The sequence below is a fragment of the Erinaceus europaeus genome, chromosome 2 (genome assembly GCF_950295315.1).
Source record: "Erinaceus europaeus chromosome 2, mEriEur2.1, whole genome shotgun sequence".
Taxonomy (NCBI): domain Eukaryota; kingdom Metazoa; phylum Chordata; class Mammalia; order Eulipotyphla; family Erinaceidae; genus Erinaceus; species Erinaceus europaeus.
In genome coordinates, this window is record NC_080163.1 from 69,030,041 (window position 1) to 69,055,644 (window position 25,604).

The 25,604-nt window shown below is 38.0% G+C and overlaps 1 protein-coding gene and 1 pseudogene across 6 annotated transcripts in view; one reads left to right on the plus strand and one right to left on the minus strand.

Moving 5' to 3' along the window:
• UNC5D (unc-5 netrin receptor D) overlaps positions 1-25,604 on the minus strand; it is a 704,674-nt gene that overhangs the window by 169,475 nt on the left and 509,595 nt on the right. The gene's annotated exons all lie outside the window — the stretch shown is intronic.
• The window catches only part of LOC103118119 (MKI67 FHA domain-interacting nucleolar phosphoprotein-like), a 63,239-nt pseudogene continuing 47,655 nt past the window's right edge, over positions 10,021-25,604 (plus strand).

The following is a 25,604-nucleotide window of genomic DNA, read 5'->3' on the forward strand; positions in this document are numbered from 1 at the left end:
GGAATTTCAGTGGCTAGGTGGTGGCACACCCAGTAATAATCACATGTCATCATGCACAAGGACCAGAGTTCAAGCCCCTAATCCTCACCTACAGGGGAAAACTTCACTAGTGTTGGAACAATGCTATTGATGTTGCACCTTCTCACTCTTTATCTCCCTTTCTTTTTTCTGTCTGTCACATTTAACCTAGGTGGGAAAAAAAAGCTACTAGGAATAGTGGGGCACTGAGCTCTAGTGATAATAACCCTGGTGGCAAAAAATAATGTTTAATTGAATAGCAATAAATTAATGTAATATGGTAGCAGATTTCCAGAACATATAGTCTCATTTTCATGACTTCACTCAAGGTGTAAATTCAGCAGTCCCTAAAGAAGAGGACTATAATGAATGCAGGTGAAAAATTATCTCTGTGTGTCATTGAAGGAATCTGAATTCTCTCTCTGTCTTTTTTTTTTTACCAGAGCACTGATCAGCTATGGTTTATGGTGGTGTTGGGGGATTCAACCTGGGACTTGAGAGGCTCAAGCATGAATGTTTCTTTTGCATAACCATTATGCTATACCCCCACCCGGAATCTGAATTCTCAACCCAGTAAACACTTATAGAGTCACTGGTGAATTTTAACAAAAGTATTCTGTTTGAGAGAAAGTATTGGACAGCATTGTGGAAGGTGCCATGTTAACACTATGGATGTCATTACTCTGCCAGGGGAGATAAGTGAGGAGGGTTGAGTAAGATAATGGGGCAAAGATGGAAGGTACAATGCAGACTTTAACTGACAATGCAGACATCCAAGTAATATGCAATAATCTGTGTCCATAACTGGAAAATGTAGTGCATTTTATACCAGACACTGTAGAATAATCATCGAAGAATACAATGTTTTGAGGCTTCAGGCTGGTGACGATCATTTTATAGGTCAAATTGTAAAATAACTTTATAATGTTTTAAAAAAATTATTTATAAAAAGGAAACACTGACAAAAAACATAGGATAAGAGGGGTACAACTTCATACAATGCCCACCACCGAAACTCCATCTCCCACCCCTTCCCTTGAAGGCTTTCCTATTCTTTATCCCTCTGGGAGTATGGACCCAGGGTCATTATGGGATGCAGAAGGTGGAAGGTCTGGCTTCTGTGGTTGCTTCCCCACTGAACATGGGCATTGGCAGGTTGATCCATACTCCCAGCCTGTCTCTCTCTTATAAATTGTAAATTGTCTCTCTCTTGTAAATTATAAAATAACTTTATTATTTTTGAGTTAAAATGAGGTTACTCTGCCCCTTAAATACATCTGACTTTTGACTATGGTCAATAAATGGAGCACACAAACAGCAGACGTATCATATCTGTGATGCAGTTCCCCTGGCAAAGTGCAATCAATCACCTCTGGATGTGAGATAAAACTGTAACTCTTTTAATTTAAAAAAGGTTAACATCTGGTGGTCACAATTCATTTTCTTACAGCTACTTTGTTATTTCTAGTTTACAAACCATGCTCTCATTATAAAATAAAAATTAATAAATGTTTTTTTACCTTTATTTTTGTAAAGCAATCATGTTTCTGTATTTTCTTCCATTCTACTTTTCTCTCTCTTTTTTTCTCCTGTTTACTTTTATTTATTTATTTACCACCAGAGTTGTTGCTGGGGCTTGGTACCTGCACAATTACACTGTTCCCAGTGACTATATATATATATATATGTATATATATATATATATACTTTCTGTATTTGATGTAGGATGAAAGACAAAGAAAGGGAGAGAGACAGAGAGAAAGAAAAAACTGCAGTGCTGCCCCATCAGTCATGACGCCTTCCTAACTACAGGTGGGAACTGAGGCTTATTTTAATTTTTTTTAATTTCTTTATTGAGGGATTAATGTTTTATGGTCGACAGTAAATACAATAGTTTGTACATGCATAACTTTTCTCAGTTTTCCACATAACAATAAAACCCCCACTAGGTCCTTCTCACCCTCCTTCTCACCCACTCCAGAGTCTTTTACTTTGGTGCAATATTTCCAGTCCAAGTTCTCTTCTGATCCAAGTTCTCTTCTGTTTTCTCTTCTGATCTTGTTTATCAACTTCTGTCTGTGAGTGAGATCATCCTATATTCATCCTTTTATTCCTGACTTATTTTACTTAACATGAATTTTTTCAAGCTCCATCCAAGATAGGGTAAAGAAGGTGAAATCACCATTTTGAATAGCTGACTATTATTCCATTGTGTATATAAAGCACAACTTACTCAGCCACTCATCTTTTGTTAGACACCTGGGTTGCTTCCAGTTCTTGGCTATTGGAAACTGTGCTGCTATGAACATAGGTATACATAGATCTCTTTGGATGGGTGTGTTTTGTTCCTTAGGATATTGTTGCTATGCTTCACATTGGTTTGGTCTCACTCTCCTCTGCCGGGAGATTTGGTTTAGGCTTTGCTAGTTTTCGCGCTACTCCCTTCTCCCCACCCCCTATTCTACGTACTTCCTGGGTTCCTGCCGCAGCCACCGGAGGAGAAGGATGCAGGACCGATCTGTGTGGTGATTAGTTTAGGAGTCCCTCTCTGCCGTGGGAGGAGAAAGATGGAAGAGCACATGTTTGCCCGCTCGTGAATAAAGATTAAACTGCATTCTCAGCTCAGCCATGTGTCTCTGGTCATCTCTGTTACCCACCCGTGAAGCCAGCCCCGGTTTAAAACAACATATGGCACCTACAACATGGGACGTGACCTGCCCATTCCCCAGATAAGTGACAATTTGGCTACCTGTGCACTATGGCCTTCTCTTCTGCTTATGAAGAGATCTCCAAAGGCCTCTGCCCTTTCTTCACAATACTGTTTCGCTGTTTCTGGAACATTTATCTCTGGACCACTCTGTGGTTTCTGCCCAACGCCAGCCAGCAGGAACCCAATGCCATCCCGCAGGAACCGGTTCCCCGCTGCTTGGTGCGGGGCATTGGGCGCGGGCTCCCTCCACATTGCTCGGCCACCAGGAGCAGGGCAGTGGGCATGGCAGGCAGGGCTGCAGTCCATCCTGGCCACCACCCCGAGGCACCTCGGCCTGCGCCTTCTGCATGGCCGGACCGCCCGCCCTCCTGCTATGAAGTCTGGGCAGATCCCGGACCACCTGGAGACCGCGGCTCCCTGCCAGGACTAGGCCCCCTGGCCAAGATCCCCAACTCAGCTCTGAAGTCAGAAAAGCTAGAATACACAGAGATTCCTGCAGAGATCACAACCTACAATTCCTGGAGCTGAAGTTGCGCAAGAAGCCACCGCCAGACAATACACCCCCGAACAACTAGACAGTACAGATCTAAATTCGTATTTAAAATGACATGTCTTCGTAACAAAAGTTTTTCTCCTTGTGTATTTGAAAACCATGTTTATGTGTGTGTTCAAATATGGGCGGAGTAGATAGCACAATGGTTATGCTAATGATTCTCATGCCTGAGGCTTTCTTTTTTTTTCCCATGGTTCTTCTGTTTACCTTTCCACATTTTATTGTTTAAACTTTAAAAACCTTACAATCATACTAAAAAAGTCTTCCAATTGTAATAGAGTTATCAATTGTGGAAAACTAACCTGCTACAAGTTTTGTTTCATAAGTAAGTGAATTACAGCTGTCAAGTTCTCTACAGAAAAGTGGAATTCCGATGGCTGACATTCCCCATCGAGACAAACATACAACAATTCACCCCCTGGCAATTCTTTGGTGGACATCTGCTTTGGACTGGCACTTCTATCAGACTCACTGGTACACCTCTTGGACACTTTGCACAAAACTAGCAACTTCCCTTTATGCTGCTGGGTTTCTCAAAGACTGACTGCAGCCAGTTGCCATGGGACTCTATAGACCACACACCCCCCCATGCTAGGTAATGCCCACAGAGGCAAAAAATGCCTGTTGAGGAAAGTAATGACCCCCAGAGGCAAAAGAAGCCCCCAGAGGCAGGAAATGTTTTTTAGCTGTTAAAGTCTTGCCCACAGAGGCAAAAACGCCCCCTCAGACCTTCCCTTGGCAGCACACTGGTTCTTGTTGCTTGCTTACATGTTCTTCCATGTTTGTGCCAGTTTCTTTTTTGAAAATGCCTGTACGATATAGGTTTCTGTTCACCCCACACTCCTGATACTATGGTCATTTAGTTAAAAAGAAAAGGGGGAATTGTTGCTATGCTTCACATTGGTTTGGTCTCACTCTCTCCCACTGGGAGATTTGGTTTAGCCCTTGCTAGTTTTCGTGCTCCTCCCTTCTCCCCGCCCCCTATCCTATGTACTTCCTGGGTTCTTGCCACAGCTGCCGGAGGAGAAGGATGTAGGACAGATCTGTGTGGTGATTAGTTTAGGAGTCCCTCTCTGCCGCGGGAGGAGAAAGATGGAAGAGCACATGTTTGCCCGCTCGTGAATAAAGACTAAACTGTGTTCTCAGCTCAGCTGTGTGTCTCTGGTCGTCTCTGTTACCCGCCCGAGAAGCTAGCTCTGGCAAAAACAACAGGATATATCCCCAGGAGAGGAATTGCAGGTTCATAGGGTAGGTCCACTTCTAGGCTTGTGAGAGTTCTCCAGACTGTTCTCCACAGGGTTTGGACCAATTTACATTCCCACAAGTAGTGCAGGAGGGTTCTTTTGTCCCCACAACCTCTCCAGTATTTTTTACTGTTACTTTTTCTGATGTATGAGCTCATAAGAGTGAAGTGGTATCTTATTATTGTCTTTATTTGCATTTCTGACAATGACTTGCAGAGCATTTTTCTCATATGTTTCTTGGCCATTAGGATCTCTTCTGTGGTGAATATTCTGTGTATGTTTTCTCCCCATTTTCTGGATGGGGTTATTTGTTTTTTTTTTTTTTCTTTGTTTTTGAGCTTGGCAAGTCCTTTATATACTTTAATTATTAAACTCTTGTCTGATGTATGACATGTAAACATATTTTCCCATTCTGTGAGGGGTCTCTTTGTTTGGGTCATGGTTTCTTTTGCTGTGCAGAAGCTTTTTAATTTGATGTAGGGAACTGAGGCTTTAATCCAGGTAGTTGCACGTGGTAACTTGTGTACTGTATTGGATATGCTACCACCTGGCTCCCTCTCTGCATTTTTTTTTGTTCAATGTATATTTTTATTTCTTTTTTTTTTATTTAAGAAAGTATTAATTAACAAAACCATAAGGTAGGAGGGGTACAACTCCACACAATTCCCACCACCCAATCTCCATAACCCACCCCCTCCCCTGATAGCTTTCCCATTCTCTATCCCTCTGGGAGCATGGACCCCCTCTCTGCATTTCTAATATAAACAGGAGATATACAAATATATAACCACTCAATACTTCTTTTAATAATTTTACAAAGTGCATAGCACTTTGGATAGAAATGAGGACATGATATCTGTGCATTGTGATTAAATTCTGGTCCCCCCTTTTATTTTTAATTTAATTTATTTATTATTGAATAGAGACAGAATTTGAGAGGGGAGGGGGATATAGAGAGACAGAGAAATACCCGCAACCTTCCTTCTTTCCCTTTCTTCTTTTTTTCTTTTTCTTTTCTTTTCTTTTCTTTCTTTCTTTCTTTCTTTCTTTCTTTTCCACCAGGGTTATTGCTGGGACTTGGTGTCAACACTATTAATCCACTGCTCCTTACAGATATATTTTTTCTTTTTTTTTCTTTCTTTCTAATTTTTCTTAGATACAACAGAGAGAAATTGAGAGGACTGGGAGATAGGGAAAGGGAGAGAAAGACACCTGCAGACCTGCTTCACCACTCCTAAAGTGGACTGGACCCCTTGCAGGTGGGGAAAGGAGGATGGAAAACAAGGTTCCTTGAGCCTGGTAATATGTGTGTTTAACCAGTGTGCCACTACAGGGGCCCCACACAAGCCTTTCCTTTCCCTTTCCCTTTCCCTTTCCCTTTCCTGTTCCCGTTTCCTTTTCCTTCCCTTCCCTTCTCTCCCCTCCCTTCCCTTCCCCTTCCTTTCTCTTCCCTTCCCTTTTTTCTCTTTCCTTTTCTTTTCCTTTCCTTTTATTCCCCCCCCCTCTCTCTTGCCTCCATAGTTATTGCTGTGGCTTGGTGCCAGCACTATGAATCCACTGCTCCTGGTGGCCATCACCCCCCTCCCATTTTATTGATAGGACAGAGAGAAGAGAAAGACAGAAACATGCAGATCTGCTTCACCACTTGTGAAGCATTCCCCCCTGTGAGTGGGGAGCAGGGAGCTGGAATCTTGATCCTTCTGTGGGTTCTTGCTCTTCGGCCTCTGTGCTTAATCAGGTGCACTTCCACCTGGGCCCCACAAGCATTTTCTAGTAGGCATTGAGGTGCCTAAGAACTAGGAATGTAACAGCTGTGCTCCTCTTCTCTATGTATAGTAGCTGACATCAGGAGCCCAGTCCATCTTTTGGCTGATGCTTCTTTACAAATGGGTAGTAATAAGCCCCTTTAATGGTGCCCCAAAAGAGATATATGGTAACAGCCTCCCATCTTCCACAAATTTAGAGGACAGACTGACCACTGATGACTTCCTTTTAAAGCCTGTTCATTTTAGCTTTGACCTCTTATAATATAAAGAGATTACCAAGGAAGAGATCAATTTATGGAGTGGGGTTTGATGTTACTGCTATGGATTCTGTATCTTGTTCTTTCTCTTAGGACCTGGAGCTATATAGCCCTGTTCTTTCCCTTTTAAGTATTCCATATTAATTGTGCCTTAAACCAAGACTCACCTCTTAACAAGCTCATTTTTCCCTCCCATGAATTACAGAGAAGTGGAGTTGCTCACTTTCTCATCTACATATCTGCAATCCCTATCTGCCTTGGTAGGAACGCAATATCACCAGAGGGCATCATCTGCTTTATGAACTGCCACAACTTCAATAAACAGCAGGGCCTGCTTGCTTCTTCCAGTCTAGTCTGTGACTCTAACTACAGATGGGACTGCCAGACCACATCTTATTACAAAGCCCAGTTTCACTTAAATCAATCTGAACTACTACTGTGCATTATTTATTTATTTATTTATTTAGTCTCCAGGGTTACTGCTGGGTCTTGGTACCTGCACTACAAAATCACTGCTCCTGGAGGCTATTTTTTCCTTTTTGTTTTCCTGGTTGTTTATTATTGTTGTTATTAATATTGCTTGTCATTATTGTTGGATAGGACAGAGAGAAATTGAGAGAGGAGGGGAAGACAGAGAGGGGAGAGAAGGGGAGAGAAAGATAGACACCAGCAGACTTGTTTTACCACTTGTGAAGCAACCTCCCCCTGCCCTCCTTCCCGCAAGTGGGGAGTCAGGGGCTCAAACTGGGATCCTTACCTTGCACTTTCCACCATGTGTGCTTAACAGGCACTACCGCCTGGCCCCTCATTTTTTTTTTTTTTAAGAATTTGTTTTGTTTCTTTGAATCTGTTAAGAGCAAGGGATACAGAGCAGCATATACTGATGCAGCATATACAGAGAAAGTTCTGGAATTGACACACACTTAGGAGAGCAATCAGACCTGACAGTACAAAATGAGTTTTTATAACCCCCTGTCCCTTCTCTTATGAGAATATGATGTTGGCAAACTGATGTTAGGCCTTCAGTCACAGCACATGGAGTGGCAGAGGGAAGGCAGCATGAAGCTGAAATAAATGGAAAGTGCAGGTTTCATTTCCAGGGGCCTACTCAGGAGCTACAGATAAGAAGCCTCTAGAAGAAAAATATCAGAAACTAAACAGTTACTGATTTGACTATTAAATTCACATGTGAATGAAGTTAAATATAAAAAGTAGGAAAACATGGCAAGACAGAGACATATATATGAACATAAGCCTCATTTCTGACCAAAGATGTGATTACATGTCCAGTAAACTGGCCAAGGGCTCTGAGGTCTCCCTAATGTTGCAAAAGAGTTAGAGGAGGCTCAGGTGTCTGCATATAGAATCTAAAGCAGTGAAAGGACAAGAACTAAAGCTCATCATTACAGATGGGAATGTTGAAAGTAGTAGACTTCAAAGCTGAGTAGTGCTCTGATTAAAAAGAAATAAAGAAAGAGAGAAAGAGAGAGAGAGAGAGAGATTACTCTCTATGGTTTTATATCATCAAACTCTGCCAAGAAAGGGTGCCAGTCTACAAATACAACCTGAAACAGGATTAAAGCAAAATGAAGAAAATTAAATTTTAAACCAGAACAAAATTTAAAACAGAATTAAACATTTATAAATGTAAAAATATTAAGAGTAAACCAGAAGCAAGGAAGGCACTAGACCTGACATGCCTACCCCAACATTTGGATTTAAGTTCTTGAGCTTTCTCTATTCTTGGCAAAGGGAACCTCACTATTCCAGTCACAGTACACATAAGCATAGGATTCCATATGCCAGTCCCCTTAAAACACTTTCCTTTCTGGGAGTCGGGTGGTAGCACAGCAGGTTAAGCACAGATGGCACAAAGCGCAAGGACTGGCGTAAGGAGCCCCAGCTCCCCACCTGCAGGGGAATCACTTCACAGGTAGTGAAGCAGGTCTGCAGGTGTCTTTCTCTCCCCGTCTCTGTCTTCCCCTCCTCCCTCCATTTCTCTCTGTCCTATCCAAAAACGATAACATCAATAACAACAGTAATAACTACAACAATAAAACAACAAGGGCAACAAAAAGGACTAAATAAATATTTTTTAAAAAACCTTTTTCCTTTCTATACCAATACATTTTACAAACATTTCTTGTCTGCAGTTCTTCTCTGTGTGTGTTGAGCTGTACTTTGTAATATTTAGAAGGAATTTAGAAGTCATGTTTTCATTGTCTGTACTTAGATAAATATAAATTTATAATATTTATAAATAGATAGCACCCTCTGCAAATGATCTGACCTCCTAAATACACACCTTAGGCCTAGATATTTGCAGGGAGGAGGAGAATGGCTTAGTGTAAGTTTATTTCATGTAATGAGAGAAATCAGAATCCAGGCAGAGTTGGGTAATAGGCAGTTGGTGGTTTTCATCTAGCACTTGCTGTAAAGAAATCGCCCTGAGGGGAGGGAATTCATTTATTCCCAGCCCTCCTAACTGTCTAGTCCCATGGCATTACTTTATCTCAATGGATTACTATATATATGTGTGCAATACTGCTCCCCCTGTCTCTCTTCTTTCCCATTTCCTGTGCTTTACAACATAAACTCCCAGCAGAATCAGAGTGATGAAGAGGTGCCTTTGGTTCTGCATACATTAGAGGGATCAGAACTAAATGCTGGGTGATAAACATCACCAGAGAGTATACAACACTCCAGGGGAAAAAAAATGATCTTTAATGCAGTTGCTCTTAAAAGTATCTGCATGTGGCAACGCTAAATACCACAAAATCTCAGTTACAGATCACAGACCTCAAATGCATGAATATTAAAGAAGAAAACAGCAGTGTATCAACTAAAAGTGAGTAGAAGAAGCTACGCGGGAGAAACTACATTCATCAGGCTCCCTTCCTTACCTCTGACCAGTTCTAGGGGAAACCACCTATAAATAGAATCCCTCCTTCCAGATTCATTGTTTTATCGTCTTTCTTATTTTCCCATGCTTCTCAATCATTTAAATTCTGCTATGTTCTTTCCATAGAGAGAAGAGCTGAAGATATGTGGAGATAACCTAAGTGACACAGTCTCTGAATATCTGCACTGTAATTGAGGCAAAAGGTTAAATCTCAGAAATGACTTTTCACTAGTGGAATTTCTAGGAAGTACAGGAACAGGAAAACTAGTTAAAAGCATACACCATAAGTAGTTTTCTTCATTCATGCAAGTTATTCTCAACAGGTATTATTCTGTTACCAACTCTATTTTGCTCTTTAAAGAAAGGAGTGGTGGACATGGTGATTTTAGTGGTAGACTGATGGTTAGAACTAGGACATAACAAGCTTTGTAAATTGGGACAGTTACTATTTATCCATTTCACATGCTTTCTTCATTACTCCAACAATGTAGGAGTGTCATTTATAAGGTACTGTTATTGAAAACACAATCAGGATAAGAACGACACACTCAAGTTTCTTTCACCTACGAGATGGAGCACAGTGTTCACACCTCCATGTGTCGGTATGCATGTGCTTGCAAATATCTACCATGAAGACTCTATGCAAAGAATAAATGAAGGGACCAAGAACAAGGATCCAGATCAAGTCCCTGCTCCTCACCTATAGTAAGAAGCTTCACTAGTAGTGAAACAGTATTGCAAGTGTCTCTATTCCCTCTCTATCCACTGCTGTGTCTCATTCTATCATTCAGCCTCTATCAAAAAGAAAGAAGAAATGGCCACTGGAATTGTGGAGTTATGCAGGCAACAACCACCAGTGATTATCCTGGAGACCATAAACAAACAGACAAATAAATAAATAAACAAATGGAGGTACATAGCTGACTTGTTTTGAGAAACTTGGAAGTCACAATAAAATGTAACATAGATGATTAATCTAAACAAGCCTCTACCATACGACAACACATTGCTTAAGCTCCATTGTATTCATGTTTGCTATCAGAATAATAAAAGACATAAATCTTCATTTCACAGAATTGATCACAAACCTAGGAGAAGAGGAGGTCACTTTACCTTTTATATTGTCTAAACAATTTCACCGAGGGCTTTTGAGTCTTTTAATCATGGTGCTGTCACTTGGATTGGGTAAGCATATTTCCCCTTCATTAGATTTAATATATAATCTCATTATAGAAATTTGACACTCTGCACTGACTCTGAACTCATAAATCAGTTTCTACTTCTATTCCTAAGGCCCAGGAAAGGGAGAAAAAAGGCAACAAAGTGTAATAAAAATTCATGGCACTGCAAGAATTTTAACCAGATAAAGCTACCTTGCCACCAGATATTTTATTTTCATTGTTAAGTTATCCTAGCTCTACTGTCACATGAACTATAGTACTAACTTACATTTTTCTCTGCAACTGGACATTTAAATATATTTTTACTTGTGAGTCTTTCTGAAAGGTCATTTGCTTTTTTATCACTTGATGGGGGGGTTAATGGTTTACAGTACAGTTGTTGACATATAAATACTATATCTCACCTCCCTATGTCTGCAAAATGCTCTCACTCCCAACATAGGTCCTTTTCCATCCCCTGCAATCTTCCTTCCCCTCCTTCCTCAGAGTCCTTTGGTTTGGTGTAATACATCACATCCTTTGTGTTTTCCTTTTCTGTTCTTGTTTCTAAAGTTCCATGTTTGAATGAGATCATATGATATTCCCCCTGCCCCATCTAAACACACCATCTAGTCTCATCTGTTTAAACAAATAACAGTAAGAAACATCTGGATGCTCTCATGCCATAACAAATCTATTTACAGAACATCTATAACATACCCTATACTTTGTTCAGTGTTAAGTGGAACAAAAAAGAGGGAAGAAGACATTCCCTGACTTCAAAGATAAGGAATGCATTTGGGGGGAAAAAGATAGTCTGTGTAATCCCAATGAAAGAAGTTTTCTTTTCTTTAAAAAAAAAAAAAACTTATGAAAGAAGTCTTCTAAACGTAATATTTGAATGTTGATATTTATGGGGAATAGATATAACTCACAACATTCTTGGGGAACATAATATAACTCACAACATTCTTGGGGAACTTACTTATTTTTTTTTCAAATGAACAGTTTCCTATACATACAAAATGTGCCCCGTTCCCCTTTTAACCCTTACAATATCATTAGCAGTGACTTTTTTTTTTTTTTGCCAGATCTTTGTTTAGTTGATAATGAGCATCAAAGAGCAACTAGTTCTGTTATTTTTTTAATTATGGTAAAGTGAAGAATATGGTTCCGGACTATCATGTATTGTTGAGAGGGAAGGATTGTTTGTTGTATTATTTAAAAGCTCCAGGAAGAGGATAAGAGTGGAAAGGCACAAGTGCATAGGAACTTTACTCTTTTTTTTTAGAAAGAGTAAATACTATAGAATAGCATTTTACTCTGAACTACACTGTGAAAGATTTTCAGTGGGAGTCGGGCAGTAGCACTGTGGGTTAAGTGCACGTGGCGCAAAGTGCAAGGACAGACATAAGGATCCCAGTTAGATTCCTGGCTCCCCACCTACAGGGGAGTTGCTTCACAGACGGTGAAGCAGGTCTGCAGGTGTCTGTCTCTCCTCTTCTCTGTCTTCCCCTCCTCTCTCCATTTCTCTCTGTGTCTTATCTAACAATGACATCAGTAACAACAACAATAATAACTACAACAACAGTAGAAAAAAAAAGACAACAAGGGCAACAAAAGGGAAAATAAATACAATTTTTTAAAAAGGAAAGATTTTCAGCATGCAGTCTAGAGTGAAAAAGTCAGACTTGGGGGAGCATACTGCTATTGGTACCTAGGTTGCTTGGGTTCCAAACACAAGGGAGGGAAACAGATTATGGAACAAAATCAGATCAGGAAGTTCTCCAAAAGGCTTAAGGTTTACAATATAGAAACTTACAGAAGTGAACCTGATTCTAATGAACCTCCACTAAGCTGGTTTGGCCTGGGGAGTATGAAGGGAGGCAGATGAAGAAAAAGAATATGTGAAGTATGTGCGAAACATGTTTAACTCTTTGAGTCATTCCTTTGAATGATGTGGAAAACCATGTCTTATCAAATTTATTCTCTTCTTTATGAGATAGAATTCCATTTTCACTAACCTTTAAAATCTTAAAACCTAATTTACCTTATAATGCTATCTAGCTGTACTGGGGGGCGGGGAATAAAAGATGGAAACAATGAAATGGAGTGTGTCCTACTAAACACACATCTCTGAAGTCAATATGACTACAGTGGCTTTAGTAGGCCAGGAGCAAAGCAAATAGTTATCTGTATCAGAGAAGGGAATGTGAATAGCAGTGCATGACAACTTCAAGTCATCTGGCAGGCAGACAGTTCAGGAGTGGATATAAAATATATTCTAACTCTTGAAAATAAGAAGGATGTAACTCATGGAAGAGTAGTAGATGTGTTGAGTCTTATCTAGAATTCACCAATTTTGTTGGATGCAACTATATGTCCTAAATTTAAATAATGTAAAAGATGGGTCCAAGAGAACCACAGGGGCTTCACCCCGTATAGACTACACATTACTATGTTTGAGGACCTGGGATTCAAATTTCAGATCACCACATGCAAGCTGTAAGCTTCAACTGTGTTGGAGTGAAGCTATAGTTTCTTTCCTTCTCCTTCTCCCTCTCCCTTCCCCTTTTCCTTTCCTCCATTATGTACAGAAAAGAAAAGGTGGGGAAGGGAATGACTGCTGGGAACAATGGAATTGTGCAGCCACTAAGCCACAATGATAACGTTGGTAACAAAAGAAAGGAAAAAAAGGAAGAGGAAAAGGGCTCAATATTAGTCATGTATTCATTTAAAATACTATATGAGTTTGTATATAAATAATATCCTGGGCATAATGGTCATGCAAAGAGACTCTCATATCTGAGGCTTCAAAGTCATAAGCCATAAGCCAGAGCTGAGCAGTGTTCTGCTTAAAAAATAATAATGATAAAATAATTATTAATGATAATATTCACCTTGGGCACTACTGATATTACCACACTCATCAGATAGAACATGCTACATTTTAAAATTATTTAATAATGATCAATATGATTGTGAGACAAGGAGGGTATAATTCCATACATTTCCTACCATCAGTATTCTGTATCTTGTCCCCTCCATTGGAAGCTTCCTTTTTCTTTATCCCTCTGGGATTATGGACCAAAAATATTTATGGGGTGCAGAAGGTGGGAGTTCTGGCTTCTGTAATTGTTTCTCCACTTGACATGGGCATTGGCAGATCGATCCATACCTCCAGCCTGTTTCTATCTTTCCTTATTTGGGTAGAGTTCTTGGGAGGTGCAGTTCTAGGACACATTGTTGAGGATGTCTGCCCAGGGACAGGCTAAAAATTTTGAAGGGATGTTCATGTGATAAAAACATTACTGTTCCATAAAGAGTCACCATTTTCTTATTTTCAAGAGTTAGAATATATATCCACTCCTGAGTATCTTCCTGCCAGCTGACTTGGAGGTGTTATGAACTGCTACTCACATTTCCTTTTCCAATACAGATAACTGTTTGCTTTGCTCCTGGCCTCCTAAAGCCACTGTAGTCATGCTGACTTCAGAGATGTGTGTTTCGTAGGACACACTCCATTTCATTGTTTCCATCCTTTATTATCTTAAATTGGGGCTTAATGCTCTCTATCTTATTTATTATTATTATTATTATTTTATAAATTCTATGTCCTCAACTAAACTGGAAGCTCCTTAATGGAATAAAATGCATCTCTGGAGATACTCTGATGTTTATGTTTACTATGAGATTATTATTATTAAAATTATAACCATATTGTTAGTTTCTATGAATTAGTGCAGAAATGATCACTGCTATTTTATTAGAGCAAATAGAATAAAGAAGGATTGGAAAGATAGTTATAAAGTCCATTCTAGTCTATCCATGACTCCTCAGATACCAATTAAATGCCTGAAAGAAAATGGCACTCACCCAGTATTACCAATTGAGAAGGCAATGTGTATGAACACTAGGTACATAATCATATAATTGGGAGACCTTCATTTCCATAAAAGAAGATGACAATATTTTTGGTTAATATCCATGTGATAATTGGCTGAAAGAAGAAGAATATGAAAAACTTAATTATGAAGAGAATGGTAACTTGAGCACTTTAGGATCCACGTGATGCGAGTGATAATTCAATGAACTCTGCAAAATATTACATTATGCATGATGGAAGAAACTATTTAATAGTACTATTTTTTATAATGAAAAAGAAAAACTGTATAACTAAACTTCATGAGCAAGCATATTATACAGGGTCATTTATTTCCGCTGAGTGTCTTAGTACAATCAGTAGTTTAATCTATCTCCTATCTTGTGCATCATTTAAAATATATTTATCTCCTCAGACAAATTATTAAAATATTTATTTTAATGCAAGAGCAAAGCATTGCTCATATCTGGCATATGGTGATGCCCAGGATTGAATCTGTGACTCCTCGACCTCAAGCATGAGAGTATGATAGTTACTACTTATCTCAATACCTCCTTGTGCATCGTTTTTGCCATCTTTTGGTCAGAGAAATTTAGAGATAAAGGACTTGGGATTCATTTATTTCATTTCCCTTCTTTTAAATTCAAGGAAGCTAGGGCCAAAAATGTGACACAGACATTATATGAAATCACAGAAATAACCTGTAAATTTTAGTCTAGTATATTCACACCTTGTACAGCTACAAAAAAAAAAATGATACACCAAGTTGTGCTTCCCCCCAAAAAAAGAGTGGGAGTCCTAGTTGTATAAATATGATAAAGTAGTTATACAGTTTACAATGAAACCTTACTGGTACAGAATAATAAAAATGTAATATGTAGAAGAAAAAATAAGCTCTCAAAAGTATGTGGGGTGGGGGATATAATATAATGGTTATGCAAACAGACTCGCATGCCTAATGCTCTGAGGTCCCAGATTCAATCCCTCACACTACCATAAATAAGAGCAAAGCAATTCTCTCAGAAGAAAGAAAGAGAGAAGAAAGGAAGAAAGAAAGAAAGAGAGAAAGAAAGGAAGGAAGGAAGGAAGGAAGGAAGGAAGGAAGGAAGGAAGGAAGGAAGGAAAAGAAAGAGGTCAGGCTGGTGATGAAGTAGGATAAGTAATTAGAGATCAGATATTCCAAGGAGTTTTCTGGGTAAGTTAAGCCTAAGAGTAAGCATTTGTATTAGTATATATGTCTAGATGTGGGAATAACATGCACATGCTATGGACAAAAATCTCACATTGAGATACAATTGTAGATTATCAGAAACCAGAGAACTCACACAAATGAGTTGTGAAGGGGAAAACTCATAGAAGAGAGGCTAGGGATAAACAACAAACAAACAAAAAAACACGGTCCAGGATTTAGAGTGGGTTACTATGGATGGCAGGTATTATGATGTCTTTCACTGTCTCTCTGCCTTTTCTTTCTCTATCATACGCCTACATCTATATAATATCCATATCTCTATCAAAAAAAAAAAACCTCCATTAGGAGTTGTAGAATTACTATGTATGACAGAAGCCCTGGCATGCCCAAAACAACAGTCCACAGAAAACTTGATTTTTCCTGAAGTTGGCATTCAATGGAATAGTGAAACAAAAGGTCTCTTTTGAAAGTCCTTGCCCAAATTGCATTTTTCAAAGAATTAAGGCAAGATTTCTATGATATGAAAATCTCAAGGGGAAAAAAAAAATCAAGCATCTGAGGCTGGGGAAAATGCCTTTTCTCTCTGCGTATCTCCGTATTAAAAAAAATAAAATGAAATGAAAAGAAAAAGATTTAAGGAAAAAGAAAAAGGAAGAAGGGAGAAGGGAAGAAAGAAAAGAATGGAGAAAGAGGGAAAGAAGACAAAGCAAAAAGAAATCCTCAATTAGAGTGGATGTGTAGAGCACTAAAGGCAACAAGGAGAGCTTAAAAAGTTAATGAAAGGCGGTAGGCAGTAGGTAGCACAGTGGGTGGCGCAAGGCACAGGGACCAGCATAAAGATCCGGGTTCCAGCCCCTGGCTGCCCTCCTGCAGGGGAGTCGCTTCACAGGCAGTGAAGCAGGTCTGCAGGTGTCTGTCTTTCTCTCCCCCTCTCTGTCTTCCCCTCCTCTCTCCATTTCTCTCTGTCCTATCCAGCAAAGACGACATCAATAACAATGATAATAATAACCACAACAATGGTGAAACAACCAGGGTAACAAAAGGGAAAAATGACCTCTGGGAGCAGTGGATTCGTGGTACAGGCACGGAGCCCCAGCAATAACCCTGGAGGCAAAAAAAAAAAAAGTTAATGAAAAGGGCTGGATGGTGGTGCACCTGGTTGAGCGTACATGTTGCAATGAGCAAGGACTCGGTTCAAGTCCCCATTCTCTACCTACAGGGGGAAAGCTTCACAAGTGATAAAGCAGTGTTGCAGGTGTCTCTCTCCCTCTTTTCCTCTCTATCACTCTTGTTTCCCCCTTGAGTTCTGGCTATCTCTATCCAATAAATAAATAAAGATAATGATAATTTTTTTAAGTTAATGAAAAATTTTAATTTAGTCACAAAAATCCACAAGAGTAAGTATAGCCTAGAGAGAGATCACTACAGACCAAAAAGATGAAAAGACAACGGGAAAGATTTAAATATGATAACATTCATTAACCACTCAATGACTAGTTAAGTTGATATATCAAAAGATTTTAATAAACATAGCAGGCAAATTTTTTTAGGAGTTGAATGACTAATGATCACACAGGAAAAAAAATCTAATAATCACTCTCCAAAAAAAAAAAAACATTTTTTTTTTGCAAAATTAGAATAATGATACTAAATCTTGTTCATCTGTGAACAGCTTCTACATAGTCACTCAAATACAAATAATTAATAGATGGGAACTACTGAAAATGTACCTGGATATAATAAGTTTCTGAGGCACTGAAAGGTACATCTTGATTTTCTCTCAGTACTACACTAAGCAATGTTGCTACTTGGGTAAACAGGGCATATCAGTTGAAATCTAAACAGAAATGTCAAAAAATGGCTAACATGACTATAAGTAGCTGACTCTGAGGAACAATTAAGATTTTATGAATTTTGCTAAACTAGATGACTCTTTAAATGCAGTCACATTTAACTTTAATAAAATACTCCTTTACTTTCCTGCTCACTGGTAAAAATGTGAAGTAAGAGTAAGACTTGAAGTATGAAGTATGAGTATGAAGTATTAGACTTTTCTGATTTTGTCAGGTCATAAGGAGAAGTGGTAACTGGCAAGAATTTGCTTTATATAGACACTTAAAAATTTTTGGCATTGTATGCCAAGTTGGATATGCACATAGTCTGTGATCCAGCATGTCATGTATATGCCCAACAAAATCCTCTGTGCCTCTGCACAGGAAACATGTTCAAAACAGATATGACCACATGTTATGCATATAACTAAAATCTGGCTACCCCCCAAAACTTCCTTAGTAGCAGCAGAATGACTACATTAACTGACATACTCATGTAGCAAAATAGTACACAACCATGAGTATGAATGAACTACAATTATACAATCAACTTGGGTGAATCTCAATCATAAAACTGCATGAAGTAAGCAAGATGCAGAAGACGTGATATCACTCACATAAAAACCAAAGCTAGACAGTGTAAATAAAATGGTGTTCACCTTTGTATCATAAATGGTAAAATAGCAAAATACTACAAAGAAAGGAAAGGAAGGATTAGTGCTGCCCACCAAATGCAGAAGTGGTCTTCAGTGGTGAGTTTTGCCCTATTTCCAATTGTATTATTATTATTATAATATTTTGAGACTTATAATTCTTACTTAAGCTGAAAGTATTAACTATACAATCAGAATTAAAATGCCACATTAAACTTTAATTTATAACACAACTCATCAAAATTTTACTTAATATTTATTTATTTATTCCCTTTTGTTGCCCTTGTTGTTTTATTGTTGTAGTTATTATTGTTGTCCTTGTTTTGGATAGGACAGAGAGAAATGGAGAGAGGAGGGGAAAGACAGAAAGGGGGAAAGAAAGACACCTGCAGACCTGCTTCACCGTTTGTGAAGCAACTCTCCTGCAGGTGGGGAGCCAGGGCTCGAACCAGTCCTTGTGCTTTGTGCCACCTGTGCTTAAAAATTTTACTTCTTAATACTGAATTCAGCCCCTCTGAACCAAGCTCCCAGATCTGTCCTTTTCAGCCATGTTAACTCCATTACTTTGTCTAGATATCCTTTATTTGGGTACTTTTTGGTGACTCAGCTTCTAAGTTTGGTACATTCCAAAATTGGTCTCCTTTTTTTTTTGGCTCCCTATACTTATGCACAATATTCCTGTTTCCCTTGATCCCTGAGATTTCCTGTACATATATGTTGTTTCCAAGGAAAATCCTAGCTGCTTTGAACTAGTTTATAAGTAGATAACAAACAGAAAAGTAAAGCTGAACATTATCATTTCACACTTAGGACAATTCTTTAAATAATGCTGATTCTGTTGTGCCATGCACACAACAGGGCTTAAATCACATGGACATCCCACTATTCATGATAGATAAGGAATGTTCTAAAAGCAGAGTCTGTCTCAGGAAGACTGAACCAAAAACTGCCAGGCTACTGAGAATGTAAGACAAAGAAGGGATCCAAAGGGACAGATTTAAAAACAACAACAACAATAACAACAAACTATTTTCTGACATGGTATCTCATTCTCCGTGATAATCATCATGATTTGCAAAGATGCTCAAGAGTATTAGCAATGCAAATTACAGCATCTGACTTATATGCTGTAACTGCTTGCCTAGCACTGCATTAAGAATGGAGCAATCATTTTCTACAATGCCTTCATGTTGTAACCCAGGGTAGCAGTCACTAAAGAGCAAGGCAGAGCTAAGTTGCCCCCGCCAAAAAATAAATATTACAACAAAATAGTTCTATAAATTTCATCAGAGAATATCTGGGACTTTTGGTACAGAAATGTGGTACTACATTGCCAGTGGGCACCATATTTGCAATTGCTTTAAACACAAGTGGCAGATTTAAAGGGCCCACTGGGACACACTCAGGGACCAAGTGGTCTAAAAAAGGGAGTTTGGGACTGCTGTTTAGAGGTCAAGAAGTCCTAAACCCCCAAGCAAAACCCAGGGGTTGTTCACAGAAATCAGGGAATTGAACACTGTATCCTTGTGGCATCAGGCAAGCCTATCAAACTCTTAAATTGTCCCAGTTCTCACTGAGCTCCTGGTGATTGGGCCAAACGGCCCTGCACTCAAGAAAAACAACTTTGATCTCACAGCAGTTACTGCTTTCAGGAACTAGTCTGGGAAGAGAAGGAAGTCTGGGATCTGAAGCCCCTCCCAAAACCAGGGCTTGGTTTAAGGACCATCAGGAACCATAATATTATGTCACTTTTTCATTACCTTCCCATTCGTAAATAAAGCATAACCAAGAACTACCTGTGAGCTTTGCATCTTTGCAAACCAAAACAGATACGTAAAACTTGCACAGACATTTTTAATACACTGAAGTATCAAATAGTAAGTCAAGGAAACTGGCTTACCATTACAGGTGTAGAAGAGAAAACACCAGAAATTGAAGACAAACTGGCCATACTCTTCAACTTCAAAGTAGAAGTGGAAAAAAGAGTTAGTGAAAATAAGGTCAAACCTCAAGAGACTGAAGACTCCAGCAGAAAAGTAAATATCAGAATTAGAGGAGTCTTAGAAGGAGAGGCAAGTAAGAAGGAAGCAGAAACCATACTCAAAGAAACAGTAGGAGAAAATGTCCCAAATCTGAGGTATGGTCAGGGTGTAGATACTCAGGAGGCAGAGAACTCCCAAATTCCTAAACTCAAATAGGTCCATTCTAAGTTCATTGTGAAACTATCAAGGACAAAGAAAAAAAATATTACAAGCCTTTTGGGAAAAGAGGAAAGTGACTTACAAAGGCAATATAGTCATGTTGGGCAGTAAGCCAGCTTCCCCCAGCTTAACTCTGCGGTCTATTTACATAACCACTAGAACCACTCTGCCTGCAGGGCATTGGTTTAATCCTCACTGGTTCATACTCCCTTTTTGCTCTGCCCCCTCTCCTAGACACACCCTGATTTCCACCACTCTCTTTTCGCTCCACTCTCTCTACTTCACATCCTGTTTCCACTCTACTTGGCGAGTATATATACAGCTGCTCTTCTGTTTAAACACATTTGGGATTGCCTTCTGGCTCTGAGAGTCCCAGAGTATCTCTTCTGGGACGCTAGCCCAGCAGGAGTTACTGATCCCTCTCCCATGCAGCAGCCTAGGTTGGGTCCAGTCGAGTTCTCTCTAACCCAGAGAGCACTTGCTCGTGAAGAAGCACCCTCGGGCTATCCCAGCATAGTCAGACTTGTATTAGACTTTTTTTTTTTTTGGAAGAACAATGGAGGTCAGCGAGAGAGTGGGGGTGGTATATTCAAAGTTTTAAAGGCAACAACTACCAGCCACATATACTTTATCCTTTATGACTATCATTCAGAAACAAAGGAACAATCAATACAGTAGTGGACATATAAAAACTAAAGAAGACTGCTATTGCAAGACCTGCTTGCAAGTTACTGAAAGGAGTGCCACAGAGAAGGAAATCAGCAACATTTAACTCTCATCAGGGTGATACACAGTAAAATAGATCTAGAAACCTAAGTCAGAGGACTATGAGACAACATTGAAATATGAAAGGGGGGAAGAAATGGACAGAGGATGTTCAAGCAAAAAACAGTGAGACAAGAACGGTTGAAAAAGGACTCATTTATTTATATATAAATTATATATATATAGTACTTTTATATGTAACACATTTACATGCATATAGTCCTGTCTTTTTAAATGTTGTGACGTTCTCACTACTACTTTGTAATATTATATATATTGCTTTCCTGAATCTTCTTAGTGTATATATTACCTTAAGATTGTTTAATTTGGTTTTTTTTTTCTTTTCAGGGACTTTTGTTGCTAAGATTATATCTGTTACCAAATGACTTGTATTTCTATGAGAGACAACTATTGGATGTTTTTGTTTATATGTGCAAATATAAAAAAAAACTGAAACACATGAGATTGTTAAAAAATAAGTCAAAAAGTCACTAAAATTTTGTGAAAACTATATTCTTGAGGAGAAGTGGGAGAGCGTAGGAGTAGTGGGAGGAGGGCACAAAACCGTGGATATTTGTACATTGTGGAATTATACCCCTATAATCTTAAGATCTTGTAAGTACTATTAAATCACTAATAAAACACTTAAAAAGATTTAAAAAAAAAGAACAAAATTATTCTACCTCAACAATCTATCAAGTAAGAAACTTTTTTAGTGAAGATTCCTGACATCAACAGTAACCATATAGCTCACACCAAGTCACCAACTGAAACTGGCATCTCAGTCATCAACTGCTCTCTCCTAATTTCCTGGTGCTTTGAAATTGTTAGATAAAAATTAGCTGGTAATCTATCTTTATCTTCATGGTTTGAGTTGGAGAATTTCAACATTCCCTGCCTATTCATTATAACTATCCCTCTCTACAGTTTTGATAAATTTCTCCTATCCCAGAAATATTCTCACTCAATGATTCTAAGAATCTGATTTACAAATGTGATTATGGGGATGTAACATAATTCCTTTCTTTTGTTCTTTAAGAACATAATCTCCAAGACAAGGTAAATCTTAGTATGTGACACAAATGTAGCAACATCTGACAGTTCTTGCTACTGATATTTTTTTTCCTCACTAGAACATATACAATGGCTTTAACTTCTGAAAGATTCAAAAATCAGTGTTGGACATTTTAAATTATAATCTAATCTCTTGGTGACAGGAAATATTTACCTTGATTAGTATATTTCCTTGGCACATTATCATGCCAAAGTATAATGACCTCCATTTGTCAATGACATAACTTCACATTATTAAATTCCAACTAAATACTGCCAAGAATTGTCACTAAAACACTTGTTTTTGGTTTCGTTTTCAAATTTTCCACTACTGACTTTAGAATTGTGGGGGAGTGTTCAATTTCTTAAAGAAATCAGGTCTGTGAGGATATTATGGTAGCAGGTACCTTTGTCTGAATTATTAATGACTAATAAACATAATAGAACATTATTCCAGACCAAAGTGTTCAAGTTCTAGATCTAGGCTATATAATTACATAATGGCTTTGTACTTTAAAGATGAAAAGTAACACTTGATGGTAGTCCACTTTCTTTTTATAAAAAAATTATTTATTATTAGATATAAATAGAAAAATTGAGAGGAGAGGGGAGACAGACAAGGGGTGAGACAAAGAGATACTTCCAGACCTGCTTCACTGATCATGAAGCTTTCCCCCTGCAGGTGGGGGAAGACCACTTTCTATATAAAAGAAATGTTTTGGTTTTGTTTGTGCTTTAGTGGGAATATTCACTCATTCTTCCTTTTCTGTACAGGGTTCACTGGGAGAAGAAACTATTTATTTATGTATTTATTTATTTATTTATTTATTTATTTTTAACCAGAGCACTGCCCAGCTCTGGCTTATTATGGTGGTGCAGAAGATTGAACCTGGGACTTTGGAGCCTCAGGCATGAGAGTCTCTGTATCACCACTATGCTATCTACACCTGCCCATGCAGAAGGGACTATAGATAGTTCAATAGGTGCTATGGTACACTTTCACATGATGCACAACAGAGGAATCAGTTGGCTTCATTTATTTTCTAATAATAGATAAATAACCTGACTATTCTTGGAACTCTTGGTCTCTATACCATGGGCATGAGCACAGCAAATTATCTGATCTGTGTCTGTAATACTGCTTTATCTTGCTAAAGATTACAGTATTACAGACACAGTATTTATCTTTCACTAGGAAGTGAAAATGTTGCAAAAAACAAACCTCACTTTCTATAATGCTTTTGTAAGCATATTTCCCAAATCTAGAAAATAAAAAAAAAAAAGGTAAGTCCAGAACCACTATCTAGACTTATTCCTGGTTTAGCTTTCTTTATAATTAACCAAGAAGTATCTATATATATCCAATAGATAAATAGTGCAAAAGGACAACTATAGATAAGAGTGTGGAGATTGTCTTTTTTTCTTTGTACAGTCTACTAAGAGAGTGTTTGTCTCTATAACACTCATTTTAAAGATTAGGATCTGGACAACATTCACAGTATATGAATGCTATTAACTAGTATACACCATATATAGCTCCTACCCCCTACCCTGAAAAATAATAAGAAAAATAAACACAATTTAGAAAAAAATATATAATGTGGGAGGCTCTTAAAACATGTAACTGAATGTAGGCAAACACACAAACGCTTTTCACACACACACACACACACTCTCTCTCACACACATACACAATACAGAAGCTAAAGAGCAAGATTGTTAATGATAGTGAAGCTATTTGATAAATGTGCCGTGGTCTGAAAAAAGTAATTGTTTTCCCACTGCTGCCTCTATGTGGTCCGTATTTTTTTTTTATTACGGCAGCATCTTGAGCATTTCTGCATTGTGCATAAAAGTAATCGAGTCTACATGTGATTATGCTTAGAGTAATGGCTAAACAGGTGGGGCAGATACAAGACATTTTCTGATAAACAGTTACTTTCAAATAACACATTTTTTTTGTTTATAAGATGCAGGTGAAGTCAGACAGAGATATCATTAAGATATGCTAATGAATCATTTTTTTGTTTACACTGGGAATAAATGTATGAACTCACTGCTATATCTGTGTTTGAAAAAATATATAATTATTGGTTAACAAATGTGTTGCATTTAGGTGGCATGACTGGATGAATACTAACTACAAGCAAACACTGAGTCTGTTATGCTAGAAAAATACAGTATATCAATTGCAACATTCCATTTTCACCTAAGCAAATACACATTTATATTGTTAGGTTAAATATATTTATCAAAGCAGAGTTATTGTTTTTATGAGACTGACACACTACCTACTGCACTAAGGAGGCACCTGAGTTATTGTTTTTAAATGAATGTTGCCTTTTTTCATTGAAAATACATTTACTCTGAAATAGAGAATATAAATAATAATCATCATCAATGATGATTTAGTAATAACCACTGTCATAATTTTGGTGTCTACACTATTATTATTACAAATATGCAAACTCATATATATATATATATATATATATATATATATATCCATATTTGGAACAATAGGATATAAATATATATATATATATATATAATCACCTTTAGTAACTATAATATGGTCATTTAACTTTTCTCATCTCATAATTACTGACAAATATCAATCATGATATATGTACAAGGTTTTATAATCCTAGCTTCTCACAACTGGGTTTAAAGCAGTGTAGAACTAACAATGTCCATACTAAAAATGGTGTCAAAATGTAACAGATAATGTTGACCTGATTTTAGTTGACTCACAACTGCCTTCTGGAATTCTTCCAATGTTTGATCTCTGGTTCAATTCAGTATTTCTTGATTCAAACTACTTCCAACTTTTCATCAGTTTTGTAAAGAATAACCTAACCCTATAAAAAATGCACATGAATTTTCCTCTGATTGCTCCATGGTCTAAACAGGCAACTCTTACTTCCAAATTCCACATATTGTCTAATTTACCTGTGAGTTTAAAGCAGAGTGTTTTGACTTTTCCAAGTTAGCATATTATCACACACACAGTAGGTACTAAGAAAATGTTAAATTTGCTTAACTGTATGAAGATGCCATACATTAAACAAATAACTAACATTAATGTAGTCTTTTATTTTCTGATTTTCTTGTCATTTACATTATGGTTTACATGCATTCATTTATTTTTTTTCTCTTTATTCCCTTGTTCTACTAAAGGGTGACCAAGAGGCTAAAACTGCAAGCCAGGCAGCATGCAGGCATCTTCCTAACAGAGCACAACACACGCCCAGTGGATTCAATAATTGATTAATTAGAGAGACCAAGCTGCTACTTCAGCTGCTTCTTTAAAAAAGTAAATAAAGACCAAATAGGGGGGCTCTGTCACCCAAAAGAGGCAGTCCTCATAATATTGAATATAAGTTGATGCTAGCTCAGGGAGCTTGTCCAAGTG